The following is a 14,342-nucleotide window of genomic DNA, read 5'->3' as shown; positions in this document are numbered from 1 at the left end:
ACCCAGCAATTAGTCAGTCAGCTAATGCTTATAAAGAACACTGTATTTGAAAAAGTCTTAAAGTGTGGTGTTCATCTAAATCAGTGGTTCCCAAACTTATTTGGCCTGCCACCCCCTTTCCAGAAAAAATATTACTTAGCGCCCCCTGGAAATTATTTTTTTATTTTAATAGCAATTAAACAGAAAGATATATGTATTAATGTTTCTACCTGTGGCCATCACCGCCCCCCTGGATCGCTGCAGCACCCACCAGGGGGCGGTAGCGCCCACTTTGGGAATCACTGATCTAAATCCATGGTATCATTGACCATGGTACCACTTTTTTACCATTTGGTAGTTGTGGCCCTGCCCAGCATCATTTAATTACTGGACCCAACCATCCATGACCCTGGAAGACAACCAGGCTCAAGTACTGCACAGATACAAAAATGGCTGCAAGGCAGGAGGAAGTGAAATTTCATTACTATAGCTACTGCAGAGTCCCAATGTTTTTCAGCAGGAGTTTGATGGTAGGGAGGCAAGGAGATCTGAGGTTCAGCTCAGGACTCATATTGATTGCCAAACAAGGTAAGTCTGCCTGCTAAACAAGTTCACCATAAAGTCTATGGTACGCCTGCTCACAGTAGCAAATTAGGTATTACCAAGAACCATAAAGAAGAACGAAGCATTCACACTGGTTATCAGGAAAGCAATAACATCCACAGCTGCCAAAAGATTTGGCATTCATTCTGGAATGAGTTAAAAGAAAGAAAGGTTTAGTTTTTAATTTTCAACTATATGCAGGGAGAGAAAACAAGCTTAGAAAACAACAAGAAAAAGCAAGCTCCCTCAATAAACGTCTGAGATTTATCTGTATTCTATGGATTCTCGAAGGAAACTGGAGAAAACGCAGCTCTGAATCTCAGTAGTGCTGGATGGACTCAAGAAGCTTTCTTGAAGGATCTGGCTGAAGAACATTTTCATCTTACTAGCCTAGTGAAGTTGGGTAGTTTTCACACAGGGATGGGTTTGTGTGCTTTCCCCATGGCTGATGCAGTGGCTAATGGGTTTCCCCACTGGTAGTGCAGCCATTTCCACAGTTTCTCTACCTCAGTTCTCCAGCATCAGCCACCACCTCACTCCACGTGGGTCACCAGAACTTTTGCAATATGTCTCTAGCTGTTTCCATTGTGGAGATGTGTCTTTCCACTTATATCTGTGTAATGGAAGGGATTAGCAAAGTACCTTTTTTAAAAAGCTGAGGAATTTGAAGAGATTGTACACATGTTGGTACAACACTATATTGATATAATGCTATTCTAGAGCCATTTTTAAAGCCCTCCCCGAAGCAGAGGGAGACAGGGGCCTTTTTCTCACAGAACATTTAAAACATTTGCCAAACATTTTGGAAATGTTTTGAAAAGAATCATTTTCTTGGTTTCTGTTCGCACAGCACAGAAAAAATAAAAGTTTTCAGTTGAAAGTGGTTCCTTTTTTTAAAAAAACAGACATTTTAGAAGAAGAGGAGGAGGAGGAGGAGGAGGAGGAGGAGGAGGAGGAGTTTGGATTTCTTTCCCCCCTTTCTCTCCTGCAGGAGACTCAAAGGGCTTACAATCTCCTTGCCCTTCCCCCCTCACAACAAACACCCTGTGAGGTGGGTGGGGCTGAGAGAGCTCCGAGAAGCTGTGACTAGCCCAAGGTCACCCAGCTGGCGTGTGTGGGAGTGCACAGGCTAATCCGAATTCCCCAGATAAGCCTCCACAGCTGAGGCAGCAGAGTTGGGAATCAAACCCGGTTCCTCCAGATGCTACAGTGACTCAAAATCCACAGCCTTGCCAATTCGGACATCATATCTACTTAGCATTGCATCTACCCCGCATAAAACAAAACAAAAAAAGGAAAAACTGCATGCTTGTATAATCAGAAGGCAAAAATGAATGTATTAATGCATAACCATGGTGGAATTGGTGGGCAGCCATGATGCCAGATGAAAAGGGAAACTTCAGCTGGTGGCGCACAGCATGGAGAATCACTACAGAGGCAAAAAGTGGGGAATGGCAGAGAAACAAAAGTAAGAGCTTCAAAATCAGTCGGGAGAAAGAAAATGTTTCCCGATCTCCGCAGAGCAAGTAGGAAAAGTTTTTAAAATATTTTAGGGTAAATGACTGCTAGTTTAGTGTATCCAAATACAACAGTTTGAGGCAAAAATGAAACATTTCCAAAACATTACGGGGGGGGGGGGAGAGACTCTGTGGCACTCCTGTAGGAAAGGTTTCATTTTCTTGTAGCCATTGAAGCAGGTTAAGAAAATGAGTAGACAACCATAAACTTTAATAGTGCAATATTATAAAATTGAAAAAAACTTGTTCTGATGAAGATGTCATTCAAAAACGCTTATACGCGAAGGCGTTCCTCTTGTGGATTCAAGTCACTACAGAGATTCCCCACTTTCAGCTCGTGGGCGTCACTACAGGGACTCTGTTTTGTATTATTTTTATTACTATTCATACAACTTCAGTGGAGGACTCGTGAAGTTTGTCATTTAAATATGTAAGTTATGGACTATTGCTCGCTAGTTCTGGTCAAGATTGATTGATATGAATATTAGCTATGGGACTATTAATTTGCAAGTGTTGTACTTTTGAAGACTGACTTATAAGTGATTGATTACGTTTCTATAATAAGACAGATATGTATATTATTTGAATGACCGTATACTTGAGACAATCGCAGAAATTTAAATAAGAGTCATTTTTGTTATTGTTGGCCAGCCAGGGTACCACGCGATTCTTTGGTCTTTACTGTGTAGGTGGAAAAAAAGATGAGAACCACATCAAGAAAATGAAGAAAAAGCAAAAAAACAATGGTGCTTGAGGAGAAAATATTTATCGCCAATAGACTCCTACACATTTTCATGAGCTTCATCAGGGAATGTAACTTCAAAGATTGTAGCTAATGTTCCCTTTCCCTTCTGAAAGCTAAAAGCCAAGGCAAACTTCCAGAAGGAAAAGGGAACATTGCAAACACTTTGAAGTTTTATCCCTCTGACGAAGTTTATGCAAAGCACATAGGGGTCTATAGATGATAAATATTTTTTCCTCAAGCACCATTCTTTTTCAGGGGAGGGGGGAGTTCTATGTTTTACTGTGTAAGTGGGAAAATCTTAATTTCCCCACCCCCACAGTAGCTATCCAGGAGTTACTGCATTCTCTCCTAAAGCTTTAGAGAAAACCAGGCTGAGAAAGATCAACGAAAAGGAGGAAACCCCAGCACATGGATGAATGCTCTATGATGCTGTGAGGAAGCAGGGAAAAAAACCCACTTCCCAAAAACATGGAACTGGGGGCAAATAACCTGTGTAAAAATGGCCAAAGATTCAGATATACAAAGGCAAATAAAAGCCTGTCAAAAGGACAGTGTTCTAGGACAATGTTCTAGGGAAGAGTTCCCTGAACCTTTGGGACATGAAGGAAGATTTTGTGTGTGTGTGGATTAAAATTGGAGACATGCTTCACACTTACACTGCAGAAGATCCATACCTCTTTTCTCAATCTATCCCCCCCCCCCCACACACACACACAAATGAGCATGCATCCTCCTGGCTGAACAGCCCAATAATCACTGCTTTCCTAGCCATCTGTCACTGCTTTCCCAACCAACTTCCCCTTTTTCTAATGAACTTAAAGATATCAGATGCCACCTGGCTTTCTGAGCAATGGTAAAATTCTTCTGGTGTTCTCCTGTACCTTCTTGATGATAAGAATCTTTTGTCTGCCCATTTATTTTTAGAAGTTAGACAACTGCAGTGAGTCTGCCTTGGAAGACTCTGGAGTCTACAACTAGTTTAAAAGGTGGCAGTGATCTCTGGGAATCATACCTAACCATTTTTTAGGGTTGTCAACTCTAGATTGGGAAATTTGGAGGTGGAGACTGGGGAGGACAGGATTTAGGAAGGGGAGGAACTTCAGCAAGGTATAAGACTCCACCCTCCAAGACAGTCATTTTTTCCAAGGGAACTGATCTCTAGGCCTCACCTGGAGGTTGGCAAGTCTACCAGTTTTAAAGTTCTTCAAAGGCTGACAGTCTGTTTCTTGGCTCAGTTCAAAATTCAAGTAATTACCTAAAATGCCTTGAATAGTTTGTCAGTTTGATATTTGAAGAAGCAACCACTCCCATATTGACCTGTTCAACAGTTAAGATAAATTTCAGAGGTAGTGCCTCCAGTTTCAGAATCAAGGTGAACCAGGGGGCATTCATTGAAAATGCTGGGGGGGAAGAATTAGGACTAATAAAAGGAAACACTTCTTCACGCAACGTGTGATTGGTGTTTGGAATATGCTGCCACAGGAGGTGGTGATGGCCACTAACCTGGATAGCTTTAGAAGGGGCTTGGACAGATTTATGGAGGAGAAGTCGATTTATGGCTACCAATCTTGATCCTCTTTGATATGAGATTGCAAATGCCTTAACAGTCCAGGTGCTCGGGAGCAACAGCCACAGAAGGCCATTGCTTTCACATCCTGCATGTGAGCTCCCAAAGGCACCTGGTGGGCCACTGCAAGTAGCAGAGAGCTGGACTAGATGGACTCTGGTCTGATCCAGCTGGCTTGTTCTTATGTTCTTAAGGTGGATGAGTACAAGTGTGATTATAAGGGACAGGCCTTTTGCTGCATGGGGTAGAGATTTTGAAATACCCTCCCCCACTCCGGTAGCAAGTGAAAATGGTGCCCGGGGTGAAATGCCCCCTGTGCCCTCCCCAAAACACCCCTCACCTACCTGTTTAAAGTGAAAAAAGCAGACTGCTGCAGTCCATGGGGGCTGATGCAGGCTGCGGAGGCTGCTGCAGGCTGTGGAGGCAGCCTGAGGAGAGGGTCGGGAGGGGTGGGGGAGGAATTCTCTGCCCCACTCATCTGGGCTTGGGACGTTGGTTCCCTCCCCCTGCCCCGTTGTAGCTCTGCCACTGCCCTTCCCATAGAAATTCATCTTATTCCAAACCTGTTGCCTTTAAACAATCAGCAGAAATATTTTATTTTCCTAAACTTATTATTGTTAACCGCCTTGCCCTGTTACATTTCTGTAGACTCTTGTTAGATACTTTCACTGTAGCTTTGTACTTCAGTCTTCTCACGTTTTATTTTTGCTGGTTTTTCTATTAATTTTACACCAGTTTTAAATGAGAAAACAACACCATCTAATTACTCCTCTGTGTCCTCATTTATTGCTGCTTTCATTAATGATTTGATTGCGGTGTTATGGATTTTTATACTACTGCTTCTTATTTTAAACCTAGTTGTCATATTGCAAGCCTCCTCCGAATTGTTGTTAATGAGGATATTAAATGTATCCTTTAGATAAATAGAATGGCAGATGCATCCATCTTAATAGCTTAATTCTTAGAGACTCACATGTCCAACTCCTGCAGCGCTTTGGTTTGAAAATTGATATGCCGGGCCCAGAACTAACATAACATCATTTTCTCAGCATGGCGATAACATTAAAGTCATTCACATTGAAGTGGCATGAATGACTCTACCCATGCCACACTGCTGATAAATGGTTTCTGAGCATTACAGAAATATTCAGTCCTGAAAAAGTTAAAAATGGAGGTTTGCAACAAGCACAGACAAAAGTATTATTACTATGCACAGGGACACTCCAAGCTGCCATGCTGATAAAAGTACAGTTCCCCATTATTTTCTTTTGTGAGGGCTTTCCAATTTTCTCCTATTGAAGTCTTTGTTATAAATGGTACTTAGAATATTTAGGGGGGATCATGCTGAAAGCATAAATGAAGGAATGAAGTCAGTGGAAACCTCTCTGGAGCAAGGAAACTGTTGCTACCATCCTCTATAATGCAAAGCTTGGCCTTTGCAAATGCAAGAAGATGAATTCCTCGCCCCAGAGTCTTCGCAGCTTAAGCATTCAATTGTTTGGCCTGTTTCAAACGGCAATTAGCAGTCAAGGCAAGGAGGGGAAAGGTATCCCCTAGACTAGAATGTTTCAAATCAGACCTCACAGACAAATGTTTTACCATGAATAATGGGCAGGAAGTATAAATAATGCTGCTAAAATGCCACCATCGTCTACAATCTCTTTGCTCCTTGCCCTGAATATATATTGGCATCAATCTATGTCCTTTACTGAAGACAATATATTTTTAAAAATCCATTCATTAATAGCTCTGGAACTTCTTTGAAACTTGGGGTTTACTACCAGCAAAGTGTTTTTAGGAGGGCCCTGTTAAATTATTAACCTGATACGAGCATCTTAGAATCTGCCCAAAAGATAATTACCCTTTTGGGGCATGCATGGCTGAATGCTATTGAATATAGAATTGCCAGTCTCCTGGCAGATCAGGACAGAGGACAGAGCCTAATGGCATCTGGTGTGGGTGGAGGATGGCACCTAATATAAGGAGAAGAGTTTGTTTTTATACCCTACTTTCTCTGTCTAAGGAACTTTAAAGTGGCTGGGCTTACAAACGCCTTCCCTTCCCATCCTCATAACAGGTGCTTTGTGAGGGACTGAGAAAGTTTGGAGAGAACTGTGACTAGTCCAAGGTCACCCAGCAGCCTTCATGTGGAAGAACAGGGGGGGAAATCTGAATGCCCAGGATGCATACTAGCACCCAATAGCCTGTTCCACCCCTATCCTTGTCACAAACACCCACCCAAAGACCTTGGAGCACCCCCAACTAGCAGCAACAAAATGCTCTCTCAGTTTTGAATATGTCAAAGATATTTAAGGCCTTGATGGGTAAACTACGTGGTTTACACTCACTTTTTTCTCCTCTCAAAAACCCTTGCATTTTTGTTAAAACAAAACAGTTTAAAAAAACAAGAGTTAAACAATAATCTCTCATCTCCCTAACCCTAACCCTAACCCTAACCCTTCTCACCGCCCTTTAGATTATTCTGCCACCCTCATCTTTGTCCCTAAATGTACCTGGCCCTGGGGCAGCAGCAACAGCAAAGTTACTACACAATTCCACTTTCCCTTCAAAAGGACTAGAAAGATGGCAAAAGAGCAGTGTCCCTGGCAGTCTCAGTCTTTGAGAACTACATTGCCCAGAAGCCTATTGTGCCTGAGATCTTTCTGTTTCAGTATTTGGATAAAAAGAGGAGGGATCTTTAGCTGCTGTTACTGCCCTGCTGCCAGATAAATCTGGGAGAAATTAATAGTTGGCAACTTGGCAGGCCCCCACAGCTCTGGGACCCCTTCCCCAGTGCCAATCAGCAGGCTGGTGGGAGACTTAAGGGCAGCAAAAGCAGTGTCTCTGGCAACTTGGTGATGTCACTCTTGGTGTACATTGGAAGTGATGTTGCCATGTCATTGGCAATGCCAGCCTAGGCCTCTCTTGGCTCCTAGTGTGTCCTGTCATCCCGCCTTCACCAGTTGAAAAGGGCCAAGGGAGTAGTACAGGATTATGAGTTGGTATGTGGAGGAAATTGGTTTGATGACCTCAATATGATGTCAGATCCAGCAGTAAGAGGGAGAGCTTGCACTTCAAACTTCCCTAACTCATGTTTCATTGGCAATGCTAAGATAATATCACACTATGCTATTATGCTATTTTAAAATGTGTTGGTCTGGATAATGCTGGTTAAAATAACTGAGTACCTTCAAGTCACAACCAACTCATGACAACCCCAAGACTATGAAGTTTTCAAAGCAAGAGATGGACTGAAAGTTTTTCACCATTGCCTTCCTCTGCACAGCAACTCGAATCTTCCTTGGTGACCTCCCAACCAAGTACTAACCATAGCCAACCCTTCTTAGTTTCTGAAAAGAGCCGGTTATGTTAGGCATGCTAATGCCAGTTGGGAGCATAATATCTGATATGAATTTGCAGACATGAACTCCTAAAATAAACTCCCACAGGTTTTTTTGGGGGGGAGGGGGGGTTTGCTGAAATTTGCCAGATCTCTTGCTTCTGACCTGACAAAGGTCCCAAATTTAAAAACAAAACAAAAATTTATATTGTTTCCAACTACAACCTCAAGACTCCTAACTGCTATGGATAATAGCATGTTTCTAAAGATGACTATTTGATATTTTTGTAAAAGAATCAGAGAACTTTGATATTAAGAGGCAAATAACGTGGTGGGCATGGTCATAATGTCAAGGTAGGCAAGTGAGTTCCAATTATAAAGATACTTATTATAAAAAATAAATCAGAAATCAGCATAGCATTACAAATATAGAAAGCAGAAATAAAAGTGGCAAAGGTATCTAAAATAGAAAAATACAGCACTTCTGCATTGATTGGAATCGGCTATAAATCCAAAAAGAGTGTATGCATATTCACAGGCACATTCCTTTAATGGTCTCATCCATTTGTATTTTTCCAACCAGGTAAAGAAGCAGGAAGTTCCGCCATGCTGCCTAAAGAGCTACAGGAATATCCACTGTAATTCCCAAATAACAATCAAACAACTCCACTTCCACCTTTTTTCTCTAACTAATGATAAAGCCAAATGTATGCATCCAGCCCATGTAGAGGCAGGCAATAGCAAACTACTTCTGAAGACTCTTGCCTAGAAAACCCTATGGGTCACCACAAGTCAGTTATGATTTGGCAGTCTAAACAAATGAAATGAAAAAGCAATTGAAACCAAACTTCTGTGAAAGGCCTAATCATCAAACTGACGGCAACAGGATTTGGACCTATCAAGGTCAAGAAGAAGGCCTTTTCAACGATTAGCAAAATACTTAGCCTCAGAATCCATTTACAACTCACAGCCCTATCCAAAGCACTCGGTGGCAGGGCATGGTGCCTCCAAGAGGGCTTTCTAGTGGCACAGGGAGGGAGAGCAATCATGCCAGTGTAAGGCTGCGCTGCTCTTTCCTCTCTCAAGTTCTTTTGCCCTCCCCGCCAGATGGGATCATTAGTTAGAAAATGCTACAGAAAGAGAAACTTAGCCACCGTTCATTACTGTGACATTCTGTATATACAATTAGCTATTTTATATATTAGTTTACTGATGGATGATAGAATTAGTAATTGTCAGAGTTTATTTGTTGTAAGGATTAAAATAAACACTGGCTTCGTGTACCTAAAGATTCCAATTACATCTTTGATGGATCATGAGCAAATTCATTATAATCAGGGGTTGACAGATTTTTTTTTCTGAGATGCATTTATTTTAATTTTATGTGTAAGAAAACTTGGTACTTGGGGAAAACATTATCTTGGATATCAGCTATTAATTTTATCCAGTTATAACATGTATGAAAAAGTTACCAGTATCATAAAAGAGAAGAAAAACGAAGAGAGAAAATTTCTAGAGAATTTTGCAACCCCAGCATTTTTCAGCAGCTGGTCTGTTGGGATGCCTCGCCGAGATAATTGGATCACAACCCTTTCTGCCCCAAATATACACATCACTGGAAAAGAAATGCATGTTGTGATTACACACAGATATTTCATTAGCAGGACACCTGATACACAAAACTAAGGATCATTGTGACAGTTTGCATGTCTAAAAGCCTGCATGAAATCACCAAGGAGAATGGGTTCACAACCAGGAATACTCAGCTATTCATGAGGTCAGCTTATGTGCTGTTTGGCAGTTTCAACCAGGGAGCCATTTGTTGGACAGGTTGTTTGCCTGGATCTAATGTACCCATTGGTATGACCAGCTTCTAAAAGCTTATTTTGTCAGGGCTGTTACCTCTTATCACAAGTGTCGCCACGACCATCTTCAATTGTTAAAGGATGCTATCATTAAAAGAGCAAGAACATGTTTAAGATTATTTGAGTTGAGAGTTACTACTTTTGTGTCTCTGTATGCCTTCTCATACAATCACTCCATATCTGCCCATGAACCTGGGTGACTAATCTCGCAATTCAGTTCTTTCAGTCACTTGATGACAGATGCTGCTGACTTATTACAACTTATTCTACACTGTACACTGTAGTACAACTGTAGTACACTGTAGTACAACACTGTACAGTTCCATGACACAGCCATGCATCCAGGTGGTGTAGTGGTTAAGAGTGGGGCATCCTAATCCAGAGCCCCTGGCAGCTTTCCGGTAGCGTGGGAAGAAAGAAAAAGCCAAAAAAAGAGAACATCCTGCTGCTGGAAAGTCATTCATTGGGCTTAATGGACTTATGTCATCCAAAGGAGTGGCATAAGTTTAAGACCCGTGTCATGATGCAACTAGCTGCAAACCTGGGGTGGAAGCCAACTAACACCAGCTGTTATGCTCCAGCCACCAGGAATGTTCCAGCCACCCCCCTCCATGCCAGCATTCAATTGGGATGCCAGAGTAACAGTGGCCTGGTTTCCTGGTTTCAGCTGAGGGGCAGCTGGTTGTCGGCACTTTTGCCCCCTCTACCCACAGGGGAGCTCTTGAGCCAGCGAAGGGAGCAAACACACCGGTGTACCCCTCCTCCACTCCCTATGGACATCTGCTCCCTCACCCCCCACCCCCCACCAACCGGAGTGGGCTCCTAGACGAGTATTTGGAAGACCCAGGTCCAAAGCCTCATTCATGCCACAGAAACTCAGGCCAGTCATATTCTGTCAGCCTAACTTACCTCACAGACTTTCATGGCCAGATTCAACTGGTTGTTGTGAGTTTTCTGGGCTGTGTAGCCGTGGTCTGGTGGATCTTATTCCTAACATTTCTCCTGCATCTGTGGCTGGCATCTTCAGAGGTGTATCACAGAGAGAAGTCTGTAATACACTGTGTCCAGTACACAGTGTACAACAATGTATACACTGGATTTTTCTCTGTGATACACCTCTGAAGATGCCAGCTGCAGATGCAGGTGAAACATTAGGAGCAAGATCCACCAGACCACGGCCACACAGCCCGGAAAACTCACAACAACCAGTTACCTCACAGAGTTGTTGTGAGGATAAAATGGAGGAGAGAGAATGATGTAAGCCAATCTGGATCCTCATTGAATAGAAAGGTGGAACATAAATACATACATAATAATAGTAAAGCAATAGTAATAGTAATAATAGTAATAGTAATAATGATAATGATGATCCAGGGGATGTAATTTGCAAATTGTGCAAAAGTACCACTAGTTTGCAACACAAATTTGTTACTTAATAAGGCATACCCTGGCAATCGTCCTGTAACTGATGCTTCCGCAGCACAGTCATAAAGCTGCTCAGCTTGATGCTGCAGATGAATTTCAATGAAAACCATTGAGGTTGCCTTACATGTAAATACAGAATTTTAACAAAGGTAAGTTTGTCGGGCAATCATGTGCACATTAAATTCTCAGCATCTCTGTTCACAACTCAGTGAGCACTGAATGACATAAATTGCAAAAAGAGTGAGGGGTATCATGAAACAATGAATGCTAGCCACAGAAAATCTTCACTTATTTTATATTGCTTTCTTGAATTCCCATTATACGTACGAGCAATTGCTTTCAAAACCTCATTTTGAAGTTGAGTTGCAAAAAACCTTTCCCCTGTTTTTTTTGTCAGAAGTCTGTTTACAAATTCGTATAGAGATATTTGTTTTCATGTTCTGAGAATGTGTGTGTGTGTGTGTGTGTGTGTGTGTGTGTGTGTGTGTGTGTGTGTGTGTGTGTGTGTGAGAGAGAGAGAGAGAGAGAGAGAGAGAGAGAGAGAGAGAGAGAGAGAGAGAGAGAGCGCATGTATATAATTTTCAGTCCTTTCAACCATAGGTTGGTAAGATTATAAATAAATTGAGAAAAGAGGAATACAGTAAGACTTAAATATTAAAATAATTTTTAAAAACGCAAGCAATCTGGTCACAGCTGTCAGCCAGCCCACATTATTTGAAAACAACAATTTCAGAATAATATAGTTATTGGAACACAAAACATCAGAGTTGACAAGAAATCCCAGTATATTATGCCGAGCTTCTGCAAATAAAGAACAGTGTAACAACTCATGTGAAATAGTCTCAGTAGCTCCAGATGCACAAGAACAGTTTCTTTCAGTCCAGGGAATATCTTTAAGCTTTTCCTCATTTAAGTTGGCTTATAAGTTTTCCAATCTCAAAAGAGGTCATGGGGGGGCAGGGGTTGTCAGGAGATAGGACAGGAGCCAGGGTGGAATGAGATTCCTGGCACTCCCCCATTGTTTAAAAAAAACCCTCATACCATTGCATTTTTGAGATACTAGAAGGAAAGATGCTGCTATCTCTAAGCTCACCAGTGACTATTTTCCAGAATCTTCTAGAATCATTGTCCTGTATTGATTGAATCAAGGAATGCCAACAACTATCAATTGCCGGTATCTTTATCTCCTGGTTGAGGCCCGGTGGCGTAGAGCAATCACCTTAGCTAGGTGTAATGCCCTGCCTTCTTCCTTTAGTCTTGGACGCCACCTTGGAATTCCACATAAAGGCAGGAAATGCCCGTGTCGTATGGGCTGTATCTCATATGCTGTTGAATTGTCCCTTCTATGAGATAGAGAGGAAGAAGCACATGATTCCTTTCTTGCAAGGGAATGAAGGTATTACAGATAACCAGAAGGTTATATATCTTTTAAATAGCCACAGCTACGAGTTGTTGGAAGCCGTGGCTAAATTTTTTAATGCCGTTATTTTAACTCGCCCAAAGTTGTGAAGGCTGTTGTTACCTTGTGGTGTTGATGTTCATGTTGATGTTGAATTATTTATATGCCATTAAAGGTATTCGATTCGAATACCTTTAAACCTTCCTGCAGATCCAGTGAGTTGCATCTTGCTAGAAGAATTAAACATCTATGTTTGGGATTTGTCATAGAAACCAAATAATTAGCAATTATTAAGAGATATAACCATAATACAGAGGAGAACTTCCTATATGAATCAGTCAATAACCCAGACCAACTGTGTGACAAAATTGCTTCTGATAGTTTTCCAATAGGCATTCTGAGTAGTAATTAAACAAATCATCATCTGATGAAAAACCCAGTTCACACAGTTTGTCAAAAAAGGCATTTGCACTTGACAACACAAATGAATCTTGCATTAATTGACTTGCGGGTCCTATTAAGAATATTTTTAGCCACATCTTAATGGCATATCTCCACGTGATTGATTGTAAGGAGCACAGTCCAATTTCTAATCTAATTTACTGTGTTGGAGACACAACTGGGAATTCCCAAGATAGTTCAGAGGAAACCTGTTTGCAGCCTCTCAAGATCTTTAGTTATTATATGTTGCCATAAAGTTGTTCCATTTAAGAAAGAAGGCAAGATCTTTGAATGACATACTTTAAGCAGTGGCCACCTTTTGTAAAATAAAATTTCTTTACAGATATAGACAGAAGCTGAAAGCTATTTGTAATATGTTTCAGATGCCTTTTCCATACCATTAGACTTGCACAGGTGTCAAACTCAGGCCCTCCAGGTGTTCATGGACTATGATTCCCATCAGCCCATGTTTGCAGGGCCAATTGGCCATTCTAGCGGGGGCTGCTGGGAATTGTAGTCCATGAACATCTGGAGGGCCTGAGTTTACATCAAAGTAAATACCTATTTATAAGAGTAATCTGTTCAAACTCCATTCCTTGCAACTGCCAAAGACAACCAGTCTTCCTAGTGTCTCCAGACAGTAGTATTTTAGATTTATTTAGGCTGATGCTGCTCCATTTCACAATACTTAATAACTTTTTAAATTTGATTTCTCAAGCCCTGCCTTGTCCATGATAATAGTATGGCATCATCAGTGTAAAGAATTATATTGATTTGATACCCTTCTAGAAATAGAGCCATTAAGTTCATTTTTGACAAGAAGGACACAAATCATTTAAATAGAGTGTAAAGAGAGTTGGAGCCAGAATACAACCCTATCACACTCCTTTTATTACAGGCATGCTATCTGTTAAGAAGTCGTTCCTCAACTACCTGTCTTGTGAGGTTGTGTTCGTATACAACAGTTGAATTAAATATAGTAAACATTTTGAAATTGCACAGTTTTATAGCTTTGTCCACAACCTTTCTCCTTTTATGGTGTCAAATGCTGATTTTAAGTTTGAAAAGGAAGAATATAGTCCATTCATTTTTAAATATTTCTCAGATGAGACAAGATTATCCCATTATACGGAGTAATCCTTCCTAAAGCCAAGCTATTCACAACCCAAAATGTTGCAATTATCTATCCAGGATTCCAGTTTGAGTTCCAAATGTATGGCACAGAATTTGCCCAGAAAGCAAACTAATGAGTCGATAGCACATTGGATCTAAGCAAGTACCCTTGGTTTTATAGAAGGGTACCACAATTGATAATTGCCAATCTACAGGAATTTCTGATCTATCACAGTAACACCCCCACTTGCAAGTTACCTCCCCCCAAACAATTAAGACTGGAGAGGTACTTCTTAAGAGTTATTTCTCCATTGCATTGTACTCCTTCAAAGAACAGACATGCGGCGT

Source organism: Sphaerodactylus townsendi, linkage group LG08 (genome assembly GCF_021028975.2).
Source record: "Sphaerodactylus townsendi isolate TG3544 linkage group LG08, MPM_Stown_v2.3, whole genome shotgun sequence".
NCBI lineage: Eukaryota > Metazoa > Chordata > Lepidosauria > Squamata > Sphaerodactylidae > Sphaerodactylus > Sphaerodactylus townsendi.
This window is presented reverse-complemented; position numbering follows the sequence as displayed.